At 41.3% G+C, this 21,872-nt stretch overlaps 1 long non-coding RNA gene across 2 annotated transcripts; it reads right to left on the bottom strand.

The window, feature by feature from the left end:
- Nucleotides 1-1,417: 1,417 nt before the first annotated feature.
- LOC144074930 (uncharacterized) lies at nucleotides 1,418-21,733 on the bottom strand. Of its 2 annotated transcripts, none has more exons than XR_013300421.1 (4): nucleotides 20,656-21,733; nucleotides 9,137-9,319; nucleotides 2,999-8,514; nucleotides 1,418-2,494 (listed from the first exon to the last, which is right to left on the bottom strand). It is a non-coding gene; the product is annotated as an uncharacterized LOC144074930 (long non-coding RNA). The 2 variants fall into 2 exon arrangements; XR_013300422.1 differs by having other exon boundaries at nucleotides 9,137-9,298.
- Nucleotides 21,734-21,872: the final 139 nt, after the last annotated feature.

Below are 21,872 nucleotides of genomic sequence, written 5' to 3'. Positions count from 1 at the left end.
CTCATTAAGAGGGACATAGAGGAATTTTTCTCGAGAACCCCTGAGTAAACTCGAGCTTTCACCTCTGCCTTGACAAGTGACTTTATTTTTTTACATACCCTGTGAAGAGTAACTGATGATATTTGTATTCTAAAACCTGAAAAGGAGGCATACAAATTGATGTGTTTAAAGAAAATTCTTTTAGTTACTTCAGAGGGAAATCTGAAATATGAATTGTATTCTTATATTTACTCTTGCACCCTTTTTGCACTTTTATGTATTTTAGTCACTAGAATATAATTTTATTGACACCTGTTGGTTAAAACGTGCACTACACCTATTTTTGTATCACCGCCTCCTTCTATGTGACGTGATCTACCTCTAATAAAACGCCGTTGAAGCCAGAGATGCGCGTGAGACAACTTTGGAAAGCGGGAGGGTAGACACATTCTCCAACTTTTGCCTTGTTCCCTTCCCCCCTCTGCAGACACGGTTAAAATCTCATTCTTTCTGTCTCGGTGTGCTCTCTGTGTCCGATTTTATTTAAGTGTTGGTCAGTAGCCCCAACAGTTAGGATATATATACACCGTATTTTCTCGACTATTCGGCGCATCATATTTTTAGCCACAGTGTCAATAACGAGTGCTATTTCTGTATTTTACACACACAAAGGAAGCACTGTTCTTTTAGACGCAGCCAGGCATGGCATATATATATTATTTATGGATGATTATCGAACCATAATAGCGCTGTCTACGGAAGCAGCACCAGACGCTATTTCTGGTGCGCAGTGACTGCTGGGCAATATAGTCCTTTTGTCAATACACCCAGGTTGACGGCTGTGATAACTTTGCACTAATAGTATCAATATACTACAACGGCGAACACACTAATTTGGTGCTACATGCACCAAATGCACGCTACACCTGCACGCTAAAAACACATTTTTAAAAAGGCAACGGAAGCAAGACTGAGTTTGGTTGTACTTTATTTAGTTATTTTTCAATGTACTCACGTCGTCATCACCCACAAAACCATCAAAGTCCTAATTTTCTGTGTCCGAATTGAACAATTGTCCATCGAAAATGCTGAGTTTAATACGTTCGTCCAGGCGGCCACAATGGAGGGGGGGAGATGCGCATATGTATATCACAGTCAACGTGAAACTTCGCTAACCCTAACCCCAAAGCTTTAAGGTGATTGAAAAAAAATTCTGAAAAACAGGTGGAACATAACTCACAAAACACCGCAGTATATAACGTTGAACAACAAATTCCCTTTGCGCTCAACAAAAAGCAACTACCGCCCCCTAGTGGTCGATTGAATACTCTCCATTCATTAGCATCAGCTTTAGTATGGTGAGTGTGAACACTTTTTACATCTTGTTGATAGGTCTGAAAAACAACTTCAGGAGCAGGTTAAGAAAGAGTGAGACCAATTTAAAGGAAATAAGTTTATTACCAGACTGCAGAAATGGGGAGAGAGCTCAAACAGCGTGATCGCTCACAGTCTGTTGTCCTTGCAGCTCTCACTGAATGACCAGTGAGTGAGTCTTATATACAGGCAAAACTGACAGTTGTCAGCAGGACTTTGGACAGATACGTTTCAGTCATTTGCAGGGCAAAAAGTAATTGATCAGTGTCGGACAGTTGAGTGTTTGTGCTGACATGTCAACTCAATCACAAGACTAAGATTGATTAATCAGTCAGAAGGTTGAGTGTTTATGCTGACATGTCAGCCATTCACAGTTTGTATGAGAACAATGCTTTTATACTCACAAAAACTGATATAATCTTACAATTCCCTCCTGTTGTGAATATAAACACATCGGAACCTCGTTCGTTAGCGATGCTACTTTTGAACGAATTTCTTTACAAATTACTTCGAACTGGAATTTAGACCGACCAGGAGGGGCGAAAAACCCTCGTGCAGTTGAGGGAGCATTTCTCCCTTGACCTCCCACTTGGAATGATCGCCTCATGGCCTGGTGTCTCAGAATAGGAAAGACATATTAATCAGTGTCAGACAGTAGCACAACGTCAGGGTCAGATTGGGATATGGATTGTTGCACGTGTATACGATTCAGCATTAGCTGGGTTTCAACAATCATGGTATGTTCGACTGTGGCATTAATGGTACGTTTGATCAAAGCAGAGAAGCAGGGCAAACAACGGGTTAGGATAACAAGCACGAGAGCAATAAGTCACGAACGGTACTAGGGCTTTCAAAAGAGTCTCTGAGCCCCAGAGGAACCAGTCAAGCCATCTTTGTTGTAGAACCGGATCTCTGGTCATAGCGTTCTGTATATTCTTCATAGTTTGTAGGGCATCATGGACTGAGTAGGATGCGCTGGCAGGGATGAAGGTGCAGCATGAGTCTCCTACCATGGCACACACACCTCCCTGCTGGGCGGTTATTTCGGCTTCTCGGCCTTGTTGTAGTCGGACTGATGCGTTGACGTAGGCCTGGAATCTGTAGTCAATTGCCTCCAGACGTAGGGTGTTCCTTGCTGTTCCTACCCAGGGGAACAGAGCCATCAGAATTTTGGAGGACACTGAACAGTGTTAGTGTTCGAGGGGGACATCCGAGCCCCACACTGGATCATGGTTGTGAGCTCCAGTCTCTGAGAAGCTCCCTGAGGCTGTGGTTAGTATTGTTAAAGATCTCGAGCTTCTCCACCAACAGATGCCGCTGCCGTATGAGTTTGCATGCCTGAACCTTGTACAAACGCTTTTCCTGTGGAGTCCGGCCTTTTGTTAGTTTACACAATCATGTACAATGTAGTATAGATTTTCATTATGTTGGTAAATAATAGGCACCAAATTACTTCCAGGTAGCAGACATGGGTTAGAAACTCACCTGTTGTAATATAAAGCTATAATGAAGTCTATCATGGCTGTCTCTTTTGCTCTACTTTGATTTTGTTTTTGGAGGCGCTATCGCAGTTTTGGCAAGTACAGAATGTGTGGCATCTATGTGACAAGGTCTACAAGTCAGGATGGGGTGGGCAATGATTTACCTTAGTCAAGCTGTCTAGGGTTTCCTTGAAGGAGGTCAGTTGGTTGGCTACTGCCATGCTATCCACCTCCGCCTCCACGAGTGCTCGCACCAAGAGCTCCATCTCTGAGGACTGGATCTAGCCTCTGATATACAGACCAAACATGTTTGCAGATAAAAACTAGTCAACATAATGATAGTCTAGCACAGAGATGCTCAAACTTTTTTGCCTCAAGATCTACTTTTCAAGTACTGTCTGATAGGGCGCAGTCTCAGTTGCGGGTATATTTTCTGTTTTTTTGTCAATACATAGAGCGCCTCGTCGGGTAAGGCACTAGCGTATGTTATGCTATCCGCTAGCATATCTATGATACATCTATGATATGCTAGCCGCTAGCATATCTATATTCTAGCCGCTACCGTATCTATGATACGCTAGCCGCTAGCGTATGTTACCCTAGCGGCTAGCGTATGTTAGGCTAGCCGCTAGCGTGTTTTTTTTAAAGACAGCACGAGCGTTTGATAGTGCTTTATTGAGGTAAAATGTACACAAGTTGTGTCTGTATCTGATATAAAGAGTTCGACGTTCAACATGCTATGCTCCACTGTCAGTCAGAGTTGTGTATTCTGGGAACTTGATTCCAGCTTTGGCAAACGCTCGAACAACAGTGCTGGCCGACGCTTAAACCCAGTCATCCATAATCCATTGTAACTTGCGACATGCATCACTCCGAAGCTTTTGATTCTCCTTGCTGTTATATCGGCATGGACAAGGGTTAGGGTTCCAAATCATCATGTAACCCATGCGAAGCTGCCTGCCCAAACTACTATGTTGGCCATCCGATAGATGGCTTCAGTCAATTTTCCAAGCGTTCACACCCGCAATGATTTCATAACAAAATATGGAACCTTTTGTCAATTCCATCAATTATTCTGTTAACAGGATTTGGATGTCATTATCACTATAAATCAATGGTTCTTTGGAATTTCATATCATGCACTGTCTTTGTTTTTTGTTTTTCTCAGTGCTCCCAAATTTCGCATAGCAGATTTGTTCCTCCACTTCAAGTTTAACACTTGGAGTACTGCTGCTGCATTTTCATTAAAAATTTCATTTGATGAAATATTTTTTTCCATAATTTATCATCGCCATCCATTTAAAAGGGCTTATTGGCGATTTCAGAAATTGATTTCAAATTTCTAAATCATTTTCCACCTTGATATCTGAGTGATTGATTATAATCTTGAATTGATTTAAAATTTCTAAATCATTTTCCGCCTTGATATCTGAGTGATTGATTATATATCGGCGCTGCAATGATTGGTTCTAACCATACCACAGAAGAAGAAAGCAAAAGTATAAATGCCTCTGCGGACATGCACGCCGCCGGTCTTTCCTGTTCCCTGCATGTAGCGTTTAGCATTGCGTACGGAGAGTGAATTCCAGCTTTCTTTGGATTTTACAATTATACACCACAACAAAAAATGATGGTACCCGGTCGTTTCGTCGACTGACGATTGGTCGACGGACACTCGGTCCCCGGACGTTTGGTCAAATGGACATATCGTCGACGGACAATTCGCCGAACGGACGTTTCGTCGGCCGGACGTATCGTCGAACGGATGTTTGGTGGACGGATTCGCCGCTGGACAGGACGTCGAAGAGACGTTTCTTCGCCGGGTTCGCTCGCTCCCAAAATTATAATCATGAGACAGAGAGTTTACTGTTGAAAGCGATCAACCAGGTAATCTCTCGCTGTCAAAATTCTAATCGATGAGAGTGAGTTTGTAATTGCATTGACAATGTAAGAGCATTAATATCTAAATATCTATTGGCGTGTGTGTACATGTTATTCATCGCCGGATTCGCACGCTCGCTACCGGCAGAGTTTACTGTTGAAAGCGATCTCGCTCTCAAAATTATAATCATGAGAGAGAATGTTTTAATATTGTTACACTAAATTTAAACCTTGTGCAATAACCAAGGAAAAGATGTTTAATGTATTCCACCACGGCTCTCGAGACGGAAGTTCCTGCTTCTCCATGTCTCAGAACCAAGTGTTTGTTTCATTCAAAATATAAACCTTGATACCTACGTAATGTGTATGCTATTATTGCACCCAAAGACTTGGTGAACACTACGTATAGGGCTATGGGCATGTTTCCTGGTTGTGCTGACGTTACTTCCTTTTTTAATTTGTCTATGTGCAAACAACACCCTCCCTTTCGGAACACAGAAAGGAAATGATTGTACATTTGTGATTATGAAATAAAACAAAATTCCGCTTTGATTTTGTTTTCTTTTTATTTCTTGTTCAAAAGTGATTGCAGTAATATGAATCATCGAAAACAATCGAGATATTTCGACATTAGAAGCAATTTGGCTGCCACATCTTAAACTTCTGGTAAGAAAATTGTAGTTTATGTCATTAAAAAGCAATGGGTTCTCATCAAGATACACATTTCTTTTTTCAAATTGAATAATTTGAAATCTTGCATTGACAAAGACAAGCATATTAACTTATGATATTGACCCTAATAATATGCTTTTGATTCATACAGTATCTCAGAAATACCCCGTGTGATGATTTTTCTTAAGAATTTCCCTTCAAAGCAACACATTTGTACTGCCTATTAAAACCATAAATATGGAGGTGAAAATTGAGAATCAGGGGGCGGCTTATACGCGAGAAATTGTAAAATTCAACAATTTTAAGGGTGCGTTTTATACGCGCAGGCGGCTAATATGCGAGTAAAATACGGTATGTGGAGCACATAAAATAATCCCTTCCAAAAGATTTTTGTTTAGAAAACAAATGACCGTAAAACCTTTATTTGAGTGGCACCTCCATTTGAACGGCACCTCTAATAAAACGGCACTTTGGTGGAAGAATTGAAAAATAGAACGACACCCACTCATTGAACGGCACCTCTAATTGAATGTCACTACGGGGGAAAGTTTGAAAAATAAAGTGACATGCCGGTGAAATAGAGGTTTTTCTAGAAGTTTAAGATGTGGCGGCCAAATTGCTTCAAATGTCGATATATTTCGATGGTTCACTTTACTGCAGTAGTTGTCACTTTCGAACAAGAAATAAAAAGACAAGAAAATCAAAGCAAAATTTTGTTTTATTTCATAATCACAAATGTACAATCATTTCCTTCCTGTGTTCCGAAAGGCAGGGTGTTGTTTGCACGTAGACAAAGTCTATTGAAGCTCGAACAGAGTGCAAACTTGCAAAGCAATGAGACAGGAACAAGGACCCACTTTATTGAACATCTCAGCATCTTTTAAAGCCGTACGGTAAAGGACATCCGCCGCCCTTCGCAATCCCGTCTGACGTCTAGGCACAAGTCCAAGTACCGTACGTCTAAGCACAGTATAGTGCAGACATGGGCAAACTACGGCCCGTTAGGCCTTTTAATCCGCCCCGCCGACGTTGTCCAAATTATTATATATATTTTTTTTATTTTTTTGCGGTCAAAATACAGGAAATCATTGGATGACCTGCATGAGCAATTCTGCCGTTGGTTTTGTGATTTGGGAAAAATTGACAGCTGGTGTAATTTCCTTTCTCACAAGACCCGAAAACGGTTCCACAGGAGTTGCAGTTGGAACGGATTGATCTCCAATGTGACAAGTTCAACTCCCTGAAAGTCTCGGAGTTTTAGGCTTCATTAAGTGCAGCCAAATTTCCAAACATCCAGAAGATGGCACAGAGGATTCTGGTGTTATTTTGCTCTACATATGTGTGTGAACAGACCTTTAGTCTGATGAAAACCAAGAAAGCACCCCATAAATCCCGGATGAGTGATGAGTATGTTCATACTTTAGTCCTTTTTTTCTGTTTAGGTTTCATATGTACTGTTAACGGATGCAGTTTTTATATGTACAGACACTCCCCTACTTACGAACATTCGAGTTACGAACAACGGTACGAACGAACATGTCTGCGCATAGGTTTTTTTTGTTTTTTCCCCCCTTTTCTTTTCCAAGATGGCTCCGTCACGCGGAAGCCAGTGACAGTAGCTCTGTATATTTTTATGTTTTTCGTGTTTTACAGCCCTTTTATCATTTTTTTAATTACATTTTAATATTTCTTAATACATTCCTCTTTACTTTACTTTGTACTTTCTACATTTTACTTTAATGTTTTTACAACTTTCTTTGTTCTGTGAGCCTGGCTTCTTTCGGCTACTTCTTGTAGTGCTTCTTTCCGCCGCTAATACCGACGCCTAGCGCTGTGAGAGCTCAGCTCACCCATCATCCACCTTCCTCTGCCCAGTTCGTTGCAGTGCGTAAGTGCGTGAACGTATCTCCAGTGCGCAAAGAACATTTTTATCATTAAATATCTCGTGCATCCATTATTCAATATGGTTGGTGAAAAGCGAAAGGCTTCTAGTGAGGGTGGTAGTGCAAGGAAGAGGCAAGCCATTTCATTTGAAACGAAAGTGGCAATAATAAAGAAGCTTGATGCGGGTGAGAAAATGGTGAGCGTTGCACGGGCATACAACTTGAATCGTTCGACGATCGTTCGTTAAATGTTTTTTTTTCAGTACAAACCAATGCAGGTTATTTATACAAGCCTTAAACATACAAATGCACTTATATAAACCTTCAATATACTTATATAGGCCTTAAACATATATTATAATACAAAATATAGCACTGAATCAACTTACGAACAAATTCAACTTATGAACAATTGCTCGGAACCTAACTACTCGTAAGTAGGGGAGCGTGTGTATCGTATCTTGTGCTGACCCGGCCCGCCTGTCAAATTTTTAAAGTCAATGTGGCCCCCGGGCCGAAAAGTTTGCCCAACCCTGGTCTAGTGCAGTATATTTCTCGGGAGGTTAACCCCCTCTGTCTCCTTGTGCTTCTGCTTACGTAATCACATGCTGTTAACTGCGACAGTAGGTGTAATCTAGACCTACAGGCGCCTCAATATTCCACAATATTCCCCCCTTTTGTAGTTTCTAACTACAAACAAAATGTGGCAGGCCACAGTTCAGATCAGCTCAGTTCCTTGGACTTCCAGTGCACGTCCCGATGTTTCCACTTTTATTACCGCCCAGAGGATTATTGTGCCAATGTTAAACCGGTATCGGGGGTCTCCCGGTCCCTTTTCTTCAATCACCCGCCGATGATCAGCACAGTGTCCTTTGGGGGGACCCCAGGTCAGGAAAGTCGTCCCTCGTCATCCCGAGATTGTGGCTCCGCACGCCACATGTTGGAGTTGGGTGCTCTCTCCCTCCACCTCTTCCCATAGTCAGCTTCCCAGATGGATCCTCTTTGTTAACACTTCCAGGAGCAAAATGTATTAGCAAAAGGCACATAGGAGTCCAGTCCGTTCTTGCGCCTCTTAATTCAAACCAACTTAGGGTATTTCCCCTTTTCTATTATATATTTCCATACAATCTAATGCCCTTATTCCTACATTTTAAAAACTCAATTTTATGACAAATATAATTCCACCCGGGAGGGAATGTGCAGGTCTGCTCTTTCCCCGAATCCCCCTTGCTTGCAGGTCAGATCTGAAAAAGGAAGAACAAAATCAATCTCGTCCAATTCACTTTCGTATTCATCGTAGTCATGGACATCAATGCCCTCACTAGTAGGCCGTGTAATAAGTGGATACAATTGTTGCAATTTGGAATTTGTAGGTGCATTTGCCGTGGTTTTACGTCAATTTAACAAAGTGCGTAAGCAGGGGATAAGACAACGCCCACACAATGTCAAAATAGTAGCAAAAACAGCCATTGAGATCACCACAGAGAAGGCCAATTCTTCACACTTGTCGAAGGTCTTACCCCACCAGTCTGTTCAGGCGGACAATTCCACTCCAGAATGCCTTCATATTCTGGTTCAGGGTCTGCAGGCCTTCATCGGCTCTGGTTAGGGACCCATCGGGTGACGTGTCGTTGGGAATAAAGGTGCAAAATTGATCTCCAAACATTGCAGACACGCCCCCTTCATATTAGCATATGAACCGCTTTGTGGTCCTGGAAAGCCATTAGACTGGTGGCTGCCAGCTATTCGTTCATTGCTACAAATCCCTGCCCTGTATAATTTCCTAGTTTTTGGACATTGTAATGGATGTCGTTTATCCTATCCATATTTTATTTGGAGTAACTCAAAGAAAAATAAACTGCCAACCTTCTGCAATTTGTTCAGCCAACCAATACTCATCTGGTACGCCTCTTGGGATACAAATTACATCAATCAGTGTAAATCGGAACGCCATCCCTCGATGAGGCTCAACGCCGTCGAGGCCAGCCACTGCACTGAAATTCTGAGCCGCCAATCGTATTTCCTCAACTGTAGATGTAAAAACAAATCCTGTAAGAGCAGTGAAACCAAAGCACAAACAAATTTAAATGAGCTTGGATTACAATGCAGACACACTAAAAAATAACCTTACACTAAACTTAATTCTAATTTTGTTTTAAATTTTTATACCTTTCCTCTCCGGGTTGGCTCTATTTGCCCTGCCTCCACTCTGACTTTCACATGCCACCTATCAAGGTTTGTTTGCTTTTGGCTTCCCTTCCAAATATTGCTAAAAATATGCACACAAATGTCCTCACAATAGGATAACGCACGACCACTTGCCAACTTGCCCGGGAAGTAGTACTCCTCACAAGGTCCGCCATTCGCACATACTAATGGGGAAAAAACACAAAAATGCAACGCTCCGCCCAGTGCTCATAGAGACTTTACACGAGGGAGTTGCGACCAGAAAGACAGTGCCCATGATGTTCTTATAAGCAGTGTCTCGCGTCCGCTGTATGCTCGTCTATCAAAATTCGTCTCATAGCTCAAGATAAATATTTGGTCAAAATTTTACTCGTATCTCAAATTGCTCGTATGTTGGGGCACTCCGATTTCATGGTATTACTGTAATTTATCCTAACCAGCCAGCTACTTTTTACCTAATTGTTTGAATGAATGCCATTTCTGTATTGTTGTTTTCATGATTGATATCATTAACACCCAAATACTAATTCTTAATATTTAAGACCTAATTCTCGAAACAAACCCATATTCTTAACCTACTCAAGGACAGCGAAATCACTGGCTGAATTCCTCCTGCAACCGACCCGTCTCACCCCCTCCAAGGAGACGATGTTTATACTTAAGATAAGAGCCATATTCCGTAGCTCACTGTTACCACAATTAAATCCTACAATACGTAAATTAGAGAAAAATAACCTTTCACTAGGCATGTCCCAATGATAAATTTTAGTGTTTGATAAAATTACTGTGAAATATAGAATGTATTTCTCACAAATTCATCTATATATATATATTATGTAGTCACTAGAATAGAATTTTACTGACACCTACAGGTCAAGGCCTGTCATCACTTTGTATATAGCACACCTCCCCTTTTGTATTCCCGCCTAAAGTTTGTCTCCGCCTACTTCTATTAAATACCTTCCCCGACCGTTCGGACGGCGTATCTGGATGGGAGACGTCTCCACATGAATGTGGGTTCTGCCCACCCCTACCCGGCTACGAAGGGTGGGGGCTAAAGAAGAACAAAGAAAGCAGAGCGGGCCGCGGCCATTTTGAGAACCGTTCAGATGAGTCTCCCCCAGATAACCTCCATCGGCTGGGAGTCAAAAACTACTACGTGTTTGCTGCTTCCTCTGTATGAAGATTATTGTCGAGGCATCCAGTGTTGACATTTTGGTGCCGAGAACCCGACATTCTTCTCTGGTTTCCGGCCACGGCAGATCGACAGAAGGATGGATGACTTGACGTCGGCTAATCCAGCCTTGAGAGAGGGCGATCTGGCCTGCTGGCCCGGGAACAGATTACGAATTATCCTTTCGTACAGAGGAGGCACCAAAAACGGTACGGCACTTTTAAAATTAATTTGTAGAATCCAACCCAGCATAAGGCCCCATTCCCTACGAGAAAGGGAAATGCTCCATCAGTTCTGTGTCTCGGAGAAATACGTAAAGGTATATAGCAGGATACATTCAAGACATCTCAGGTTACCTCACACCACACGATGAAGCAAGGAGGAGCAGTAATAGAAAGATAAAGAGGAGAGTTAGAGACAGAAAATTGACAATATAACAGTGACAAATTATGGGTCCTCTAATAAACACTGAAATTTAGCATTAGGAAATGATTAAGAAATTTGCTAAGTAGAATGTTAGTTTCTCTAAATTTTAATTGTGGTAAGAGTGAGCTCCAAAAAATGGCTCTTAATTTAAATAAACACAAGCTTGGCGCAGAATAGGAATTCAGCTAGCGCAATTCAACTATTTTAGCAAAAAGAGTGATTTGCGATTTAGACTTAAGTATTAAGAATCATTTAGAATATTAATGATATCAAACATGAAGTTAACAACTCAGAAAGGCATTCATCCAAATTATTAGGTGAATTGTACCTGACAAGTTTAGATAAAATAATTAATTTAGGATAGCCATGATTTCCATAGGATGAAATAAGCATGAAATATTTTCAGTGCATGGAAGATATTTCATTGTTTTGCCCATCAACAGGTGAGATATGCTTTAGTGTGATTCATATTAATGACTATTAGAATATTACGGATTGCATTAGCATCAAACAATTGATGTCAACCAAATGACGTTAACCTATTTCTTTTGAGAATGATTAGTGCTGATAGGACAGCAAAATGGAGGTGAGCTGCCAAGAAGCCCAGACATGGGATGGCAGTCTTCACCAGTGATGAAAACTGCAGACCACTGATGTCTGATTATGAATGAGTGTGAGCGTGAATGGTGGTTTGTCTTTTTGTGTTTCTAATTGGCCAACCACCAAGATATATAATCGATCACTCAGATATCAAGGTGGAAAATGATTTAGAAATTTGAAATCAATTCAAGATATATAATCAATCACTCAGATATCAAGGTGGAAAATGATTTAGAAATTTGAAATCACCAATAAGCCTTTTTAAATGCATGGCGATGACAAATTATGGAAAAAAATATTTCATCAAATGAAATTTTTAATGAAAATGCAGCAGCAGTACTCCAAAAGTTAAACTTGAAGTGGAGGAACAAATCTGCTATGCGAAATTTGGGAGCACTGAGAAAAACAAAAAACAAAGACAGTGCATGATATGAAATTCCAAAGAACCATTGATTTATAGTGATAATGACATCCAAATCGTGTTAACAGAATAATTGACGGAATTGACAAAAGGTTCCATATTTTGTTATGAAATCATTGCGCCTACATAACGGTCAACCGGACAACAAAATATGGAAATCATATTTAGTAGACCATATCAAACGCCATTATTCACTACCCGATTGGAACTGGATGATGAGGCTAATCTGGCTATCTGCATAAAAGAAAAAAAATTAAAGGAACGCATTGAATTTCGGTTAGCAGAAGGAGACTGTGCTTTCCAACAGAAAACAGACTGGACCAACGGCTGTCCCGGGAGCCTGGGTGCTCAACACAAGTGTTGCTGACCAACTAGCAGACATGAAAATAGCCGATCCACTTTGTGCACTGTAAGAAGGTTCTCTCAGTTGAAACGTATGAGACATAAGATAAAAAGATAAAAAAAATGACGTAATCAGACGAAATGGCAAGCACTCCAGTATTGATTGGAGGGATTATTGCTCGGGGAAGCAATGCCATAAACCATAAGGAACTTTTTATATTGTTTTTTTTGTCTCCATAAAAAAGGGTGAAAGTGTTTCAATTGAGGCTAAACCTTCTTACAGATAGTTAAAGTAAACAATTGAGACTAAAGCTTCTTACAGATTTTTTAAAGTAAACAATTAGAAAGAAAAGAGAAAGAAAATGGATAGAACTGGAACTAGATTTTAATTTCATGCCTGACTATTGAAAAATATTGATTAAGAAAGTTTTATAGGAGATGATTGACAAACTCCAAAGACAATGGAATGTTACATTTGATAAAAATACTACTATATTGGGATATTTTGAATTTCAAACAACTGAGTTTAATATGCCACGCGATACACATTATTGAATGAATTGGGACTTGATTAGTATGCATTTTATAAGTAATGAGTTTTAATTGCTCTAAAGGACACAATTATGCTAAAATTATTAACCCTGACAAACAAGGGGTAGTTACATTTTAGTGGGTTCAATTCTATTTAGAATTATAAATGTGTGCATTTTGTTTCTGGATATTAATTGATGTGAATGTAACTTTTGCGGAGAACGGGAACGCTGTTTTCCTGAGGAGAAAGCAGCCTGGTTTGCTTTTTGTATTTTTCCTATTTTCAGTATGATTAGTTAATTTGTGTAATTGTAGGAAAGAAAAAACAAACAAACATGGATTTTGATCTTAACAAGGAAGCAGTGATCATAATAGAATACCAGCTAGCATATTTGATTTTGACTGATAAGGCATTTAAATTTTCACAAACTATAGTGATGGAATAAGTAAGATTGTTGCGATTTTTGTTCATTGAGTATTAAGCCCAACCAAATAGCTGTAAGCAAATGTTAAGCACGTGTTGAAGACAACGACAGAATTTTTCCAACCTTTTCTCTCTAAACAACTAATCACTAATGTTAAAGTATTTTTAATAAACCATCCATTCAAAACCAATATTAATAAATATTTTTATCCACCGAGAGCTTTTTTTTAATCATAAAATATGAAATAGGTCACCAGGGGCCAAATCTGGCCCGCCGCATCATTTTGTGCAGCCCAAGAATGTAAATCATGAGTGCCGACTTCCTTTTTTCTCATCCCATTAAAGCAGGGGTCTCAAACTTGCGGCCCGCGGGCCAACTGCGGCCCTCGGGACGATAATTTGCGGCCCCCGTCTTAATATGAAAGATTAATGTTCGTGCGGCCCGCAAAATTGATATGAATGACACTTGTGTTCGGAGCAATGTTCCCTCTAAGCTGCGCGCGTGCGCAATTGCGCACTACTCTCGTCTTCTCTGCGCAGTAGCAATCATATGGCGCACAGTAAAAAAAAAAATCGATTTTTTTATTTATTTATTTATTTTTTATTATTATTATTATTTTTTTTTTACCCCTTTCCCCATGATGGCGCCGTTTAAGTGGCAGCCAGTGGCAGTAGCTCTGTCCACTCATGTTTTTCGTGTTTTACAGCATGTTTTACATGAAAAATTAGAGGGAACATTGACATGCACCTGCTTGTGGCAGGTGTGATACTGGTGTGCCCATAGCGAGCAATGATGATGTCGTGACCGGATGATTCGCCTAAAGACGTTTCGCCGACGGACGTTTGGCAGACGGACAGGTCGTACTAGTATTTGTTAGTTTAATGATTAAATACAAATACTAGTATTTGTATTTAATCATTAAACGCTGTTTTCAGCTGGATTTGACCGAATTTGAGAGCATTTTGAGCCGTTTGGCGAATGGACGTCTATAGACGTTTTTTTGCCTCCATCGCGATATCATCCAGTATTTGTATTTAATCATTAAATGCTGTTTTAGGATGGATTTGACCCGATTGCTGTCATTTTACGGCTCGGTTCTGCTACATCTGCCTGCCCAAGAGTGCTTATTCCCGGACTGCCATGCCCGCCCAAGAGTGCTTATTCCCGGGCTGCCATTGATGGTAGACGAACATTGATTTTTACTATAATTTGGACAACACCGGCGGTGGGCCGGATTAAAAAATCCTAACGGGCCGTATATGGCCCGCGGGCCGAGGTTGAAAAACTTGTACACACACGATCCGGCGGGGCGAGCGTTCGAATCCCATTTCGGCGAAACCTCCGTTCGGCCGAATGAACGTTCGGTGGAACGTCCATTCGGCGACCTGCCCGTCTGTCAAACGTCCGTCGGCGAAACGTCTTTAGGCGAATCATCCGAGTACCGATGATGTCGCTCACACTGGTACTCAGTGCGCTCAGGGAGGTTGTCTTTCTGCTCAGACCAACAAAAAATTAGAGGGAACTTTGGTTCGGAGCTGAATGAACCAATCACGGTGAGGTATACGGCTCTGGAGGGCGGGACATCGGCCGGGCTGTCCAGTGCCTCGCTCACTCACTCATTCATTCCTCCAATCAGCTGGGCGGAGGAGAAGCCGTGAGGCCGATCACTCCGCTCGGCGCGCACACTCCTCCGCTGCTCTCAGCATAGAACTGAATGAGGCGCTATGATCCGTGATCCAGCCTGTCAGTGTCTGTAGCCATCTCCGCGATTGAAACGGAGAGCGAAAGTGCACATGCGCCACAAACCCGCGCGACTGAATGTGAAAGATCAACCCGAAACTCATTCCAAGTGGAAAAACATATTACAGAGCCCCAGAAATGTCTCTTTCAAAGCCTGCCGTGAAGAGAAAGGTCGGTGATGAGCACAGACAGTTTCAAGAAAAGTGGGGAGTGCAATATTTCTTTGTTGAACACAGGGGCACCCCGACGTGTCTCGTTTACACTGAAAAAGTTGCGGTGCACAAGGAATACAATTTGAAACGTAATTGTACTACGAGACATGCTGAGGAGTACGAAAAATACCAGGGAGATGAGAGAGCCAACCAGGTTGCCAGTCTTAAAACACGTCTTCTGAGGCAACAGGATTTCTTCAAGAAGGCTACCAAAGACAGTAATGCAGCAGTCAAAGCTAGCTACGCCGTTTGTGAGTTGATTGATCCTGTGCTAAGTGATCCCAAATGGCTCATGGACTTGGCTTTTCTTGTTGATATCCCACATGAGCTTAATGTACTGAACAAGAAGCTACAAGGCCAGGGGCAACTTGTCAGTGCTGCCTATGACAACGTGAGAGCATTCTGCACTAAACTTGTGTTATGGAAAGCCCAGCTCTCTCAGACAAACCTTTGCCATTTCCCAGCATGCAAGGCTCTCGTGGATGCAGGCACACCATTCAGTGGTGAGAAGTATGTTGAGGCCATTTCGAAGCTACAGGAGGAATTTGATCACAGATTTGCAGACTTCAAGACACACAAAGCCACATTTCAAATTTTTGCGGACCCCTTCTCCTTTGATGTGCAAGATGCCCCTCCTGAGCTTCAAATGGAGCTCATTGACCTGCAGTGCAACTCTGCACTCAAAGCCAAGTTCAGGGAGGTGAGTGGAGAAGCAGACAAGCTTGGGCAATTTTTGAGAGTGTTGACCCCCAGCTTCCCTGAACTTTCCCGAAGGTTCAAGCGGACCATGTGCCTTTTTGGGAGCACATACTTGTGTGAGAAGATCTTCTCCACCTTGAACTTCAATAAGTCCAAGTACAGGTCCAGACTTACTGATGAGCATCTTCAAGCTCTACTGAGGGTCTCCACTGCTTCCTCCTTCAAGCCAAATGTGACTGTGAGAAGAAGCGCTGCCAGGTCTCTAGCAGCAAGGAGTAGGCAAGAGAAGCCATGTTCAGAATATTTCATGTTCAATGTTCCATTCAAGTTCAGAAAGTTAAAGGTTAAAGACCTGTTAATACAGACATTTGAAACGGAATAAAAATAATTCATTTTCTCTACTTAGCCAGCCAGTGTATATCTACTGTATGCTCATTAGTATTATTTGGTTTTGTATTACTGATTGATTGATTTTTTATTCATCTTTAAGTTAATTTATTTAATTCATTATTTTTTGTTAAAAAATAAAGATATTTGATAACGTTGGAATGTTTTATCAGTCCTTTTCTTGTGGAAATCCTGATGCGGCCCAGTCTCACCCAGACTCGGCCTCTAGCGGCCCCCAGGTAAATTGAGTTCGAGACCCCTGCATTAAAGGATCTTAACTGGAAGTAACGCAAGCACATCCAGGAAATAGCGCTATATGTAGTGTTCACTAAGTCTCTGGGTGCAATAATAGCATACACATTACGTAGGTATCAAGGTTTATATTTTAATAATCAACCTTCGATATTGGGATGTGCTGACATCAGAGCTGCCAACCTCCGTCAACCCCGTTTCAGGAGTACCTTTGTCCCATTTCCGGAGTTTATCTGGAGTGAATGTGATTCACGCAAAATCAATATGCGCTAGAGTCGCACAAGACAAATCATTCGTCAGAACTTGTACCTCGGTGATTCACGATGCACTCGTGTTACCGAATTCTTCCAGTTTACAGTGCACTTGAATCAAGATGGCGGAGGCCGTAGCGAGTGTGAATTTTGAGGCATTTGAATTGGAAATTTGGTACTTTTCCAAAATAGTTGCTTCAAAGAAAATTTAAGTGACAATTTTTGGGGATTTCCGGAATTTAAAGAGGTTGTCCGGAGTCCCGGAGTTTGCCTTGCATTTCCGGGTGAACTCCTGAAATTCCGGAGTAGTTGGCAGCTCTGTGACATGGTAAAAGCTACGGTCAGAGCACGTTTAACTGCGGTAAGATGGCAGCGCCCCAAGCGATCAGTGACGGGAACGTGAGTTTTTTCACGTTTTATGCAAAATACGGTTTATTTTTTCCTTGAATAATATTCATAGACGTCAAAATACATTTTGTTTAGCATTTTATCTGTTTATCTTTTCTTTATTTTGAAACCAAAAGACAATTGTTGTGCTATGAATTTAAAAAAATATCTTTTGAAAAATGGGTGTTTAACAAATAAAAGATTGGGTTTATACACTTGGAGAAGGTGAAGAAAATCATTCACTGACGGTGCAAACGTATGTTAAGTATACAAAAAAGGAATGTATAACATATACAGAAACAGGAGTATTCCTTTTAGGAAAAAGTAAGGAAAACTGACGGTCAATTTCAAAAGAAAGGCTGATAAATTTTACCTGCCTTTCACCTGCGTGTCATTGACAATTATTTGTGTATTTAAACCTCACGTATTGTATGTTATATGTTGGACCGTCTGATTTACACTTCCTCATTTCCACGTCTCCACGTTGCCTATTTCCAAGTACCCTCGTGTTTCCTCCGTCAGGTTTGATTGTGTTATTCGATTCCAAGTCCTGTTATTTTCTTTGCCTCTAGTTTAAGTTTTGTTTGAGCAATCATTCCATCGTCCTTGCCTGCTTCCCTGCATTCAGGTTTCCTCCCCACGACGTCGCCAAACACGTAACAATTTAATCGAAGTTTATTTGTTAGTTATTTAATATTTTTTGTTCCAAATTGGAAGATTATTGGGATCCTGACATATTAGAATAAATATATTCTATTGTTTTTCTTCGCTCAAATTAAACGCCATACTCGCGAAAGCTGGTATACCCGCCAAACACCATGCTTTAGTCGCGTCTTTCAACCCCAGCAAGGCCAAGTAAGGAGAAATGTAAGAAAAGAAAAATGAAGATTCAATGATGTCTGAGCTGATTCATTTGCATTTACCTCTGATGAGAGTGGCCTACCAGTATGCTAAATTTGTGGAGAAAAAACGTCTAACAATGAACGGCCAAATGTCGCAAGACATTTCAACAATACACAGAGCCTTTGCTGAAAAATATTCCGAGGGAGAAGAGAGAGAAAAAGCTGTTTCGGAACTGATGCGGAAGGCTGATCTCACGAAAAATCACTTCAAGAGGTGGGTGAGGTCTGCAAATTCAACTACCGTATTTTCACGACTATATGGCGCAACGCATTTAAAGTCGCAGTCTCAGTAACAAGTGCTATTTCTGTATTTGACACACACACAAGGTGCACCGCACTAATACACGCAGCCAGGCATGGCAAAACATACACCAGCTTAAACATACGGACATGCTAAAAACACGTTTTTAAAAAGGCAACGGAAGCAAAACTGAGATCGGTTAAACTTTATTTAGCCATTTTACAATGTACTCACGTTTTTAGATCAATCATCACCCAGAAATCCATCAAAGTCCTCATTTTCTGTGTCCGAATTGAACAATTGTGCAAATGATTCATCAAAAACGCCGGGTTCCCTCTCTTCGTTGTCAGAGTCACTCACATTACCATGTGGCTCCACAGAAATGATGCCAGCTTTGGCAATAGCTCGAACAACAGTGCAAGCAGACACATTAGTCCAAGCGGCCACAATCCATTCGCAAATAGTGGCGTAATTAGCCCGGCGCTGCCTTCAACTCTTCGTAAAGCTGTGTTTACCACCTATCATCCATTGTTTCCAAGCCGCTCGCAACTTTGCTTTGAACGCCCGGTTGATGCCGATCTTTAGTTTAGTTAAGCCTCCGGGAATGACGGCAAGCTCAGAATTCATTTACGTAACTTGGTTTTTCACCGCTGCTGTGAGATGGGCACGCAGGGAGTCGCAAATCAAAAGTGACGGCAAGCCATCCGGTCTCTTAACATACACCTCACGTAGCCAATCTCTCATTTTCTCCTCGTCATCCAGCCCTTTTGGTTTGCCTTCACAATGACGCCGGCTGGAAACTTTTCTTTCGGCAGCGTCTTTCGCTTAAAAATCACCATAGGTGGTAGTTTCTGTCCATTAGCATGGCAACCAAGAACGACAGCAAAAGCGTCTTCTTAAAAAACACACCCTCCGAATGCCTGACCCCACCCACGTCCGCCTTTTTTCTATATAAGAACCGTGTTGGCCGGAAGTGCTCTCAGTCAGGCTTTGGAGCTCGGAGCATACACACGGCGCTCCGCATTATAAGGCGCCCTGTCTATTTGGGAGAAAATTTAAGACTTTTTAGTGCGCCTTATAGTCGTGAAAATACGGTACATATGCAAGTTTTGTGGCGGCTCAGGAAAAAGTCAGGCATGGGAAACCGTTCAAAGATTCAGACGCTGTATTATTTTTTCAAGAATTCAAAATGTGTTCATTACATGATAAAATTTAATTTTCTCTGTAGCACTTTGTAGATTTCATAAGCAACACACTTTTGTTGTTTATACAAGTGTAAAGGTAAGAAAAAGCAATTTATACAGTGTTACCTTCTTTTTAGATAATATGATAGCCCATCTTCAAAAGGGTAGTCAAAGCACGAAGTGTACGTCTGGGGTGAACCCCAAAGCATGAAAGGGAAGTTGTTGTTTTTAAATATTTTTTCTTTCTATTTGATAAATGCATTCATAAATAAATTCATTTTAGATGTCACAAAGTATTTGCGGCTCCCAGTGTTTTCTTTTCCGTGGAAACGGGATCAAAAGGCTCTTTCGGTGTTAAAAATTGCCGACCCCTGCCATAGTTGGCGAGCATAGGCTCCAGCACCCCGAGCCTTGTGAGGATGAGCGGTACAGACAATGGAACAATGAATTTAGTTAAACTTCTAAAAATGAAATACTAAAGTAGTACATATTAATGACCCAATCTTTTTCACCTGATTCCAATCCTCTCAAAATTATGTGCTGTTATGTGGAGCCAATCCCAGATTATATTATTGGATCAGGGACATCTTTAGATATAGAATGACACATGATTACCAAAAATAAGGATATTTTTAATTGGGTCGTGATAGATGAACGAATCAATCAATGAAAATAAGAATTTGGCCAATTCCAAATTGTTGTAAATGGGGCCCCTGAACTCTAAATCCTGGGATGTGTCTATCATAGACTAGTTATGTCCATAGACAGTTTAATCTTGCATGGTAATTGTAGTGTAACGTACTTTTTAAAGCAATTTAGTATGGCGAAGTCAGTTATAATCCCCTTTAAACCTAGTAAATAGTTTATCTGGTGAAGTGAGTACTCTCTGAATAGATTAGCTTCAGATATGCATAAAAAACAGTAACTATTGTTTCGACTTCCTGTGCATAAGCACTGTGAATTAAAGTAATTGTTCAAGAAGCCCACTAAGTGAGTATAAAAAAAACATACAATTTCTACTCACCTGTCCCATTAGGGCTCCTTCTCATGTGAACAACGTTCCTCCACTTCGTGGAAGTGAACACGGGTAGAGTGTCTGGTTCTCATCCTTCTTCGAGTCTCCAACTCAAGCTCATTAATTGTTTTATAACAATAAAAACGTTTCTGAATATTTCTTCCCCCATCAGTATTCGACTAGTGTAGTCATATTGTCAAGCATAAAGGTACGACCGAACTCCCCAAAACTCGTGTTTGGAAAGACAAACAACGTCGCTTGATTGGTCGTATGGCATAACAAAATGCACACTCTGATTGGTCACTTTCAAGACACAGGCTCTATGATTGGCGGAACTGCATTTTGATCGGCGTTGCCCATAGTTACAACTCTACTCCAGGTTGGATAAGGTCTCAAGACGCCGGAGAAGAAACACGAATGAGGAGAGTAGAGTTGTAGTTGCCGCCATTTTATCAAATACCATATGGCTGTTTTTAATGGTTATTCAAGTAAAGCGCACACGCTTTTCCAGAAGTGGTCGTATGAAATTGATTTCGTGTTTCACAAACGCAGTTCACGAAAAAACGAAGCTCCCGGGTATGAACGCATTAAAAAGATTAAATACATCAAATTGAGGAAAACAAAATCATATCGTTATTCGGTTAAAGTGCTGTTAAGAGTGTACAACACGTTCAGAGTTCAAATACACTATCTCATTTGAACATTTTTCTTTTCTCGTGGCGGTTACATGTTTCGGGTGCTAAAAACAAAAGATGCTAACGGCTCGCGCTAGTTAGTTGGCGACGAGAGTATCCCTGCGCGAGTGTTAATGACGCAGTGAGGCCTCTGTGTTCTTTGATTGTCCGTACCGGTTTAAGGGAGGAAACCAGAGAAACCCCACCTGTTCCCAGGATTGGAGAATTGGTCTCAAAACTAGTCCTCAATGGCCACTGTTGGTCCTGGTTTTTGTTCCAACCGATCAAACAGAGTTTAACCAATCTATTCAACTCATTTTCTGCACCGCTTTATCCTCATTCGGGTCACGGGGCGTGCTGGAGCCTACCCCAGCTGAGTCTGGGCCAGAGGTGGGGGACACCCTGAATTGGTGGCCAGCTGATCGCAGGGCACAAGTAGATGGACAACCATGCACACACCCATACATAGGGGCAATTTAGAGTCCTATCAGTGGTCACAATTCTATCAACATCTTCCTTGTGCGCCGAAAACCTACTGCACCTACTGCAGCC

This window comes from Stigmatopora argus, chromosome 5 (genome assembly GCF_051989625.1).
Source record: "Stigmatopora argus isolate UIUO_Sarg chromosome 5, RoL_Sarg_1.0, whole genome shotgun sequence".
Classification (NCBI taxonomy): domain Eukaryota; kingdom Metazoa; phylum Chordata; class Actinopteri; order Syngnathiformes; family Syngnathidae; genus Stigmatopora; species Stigmatopora argus.
The sequence above is the reverse complement of the archived record's forward strand: the minus strand, read 5'-3'. Positions and strand labels throughout refer to the sequence as shown.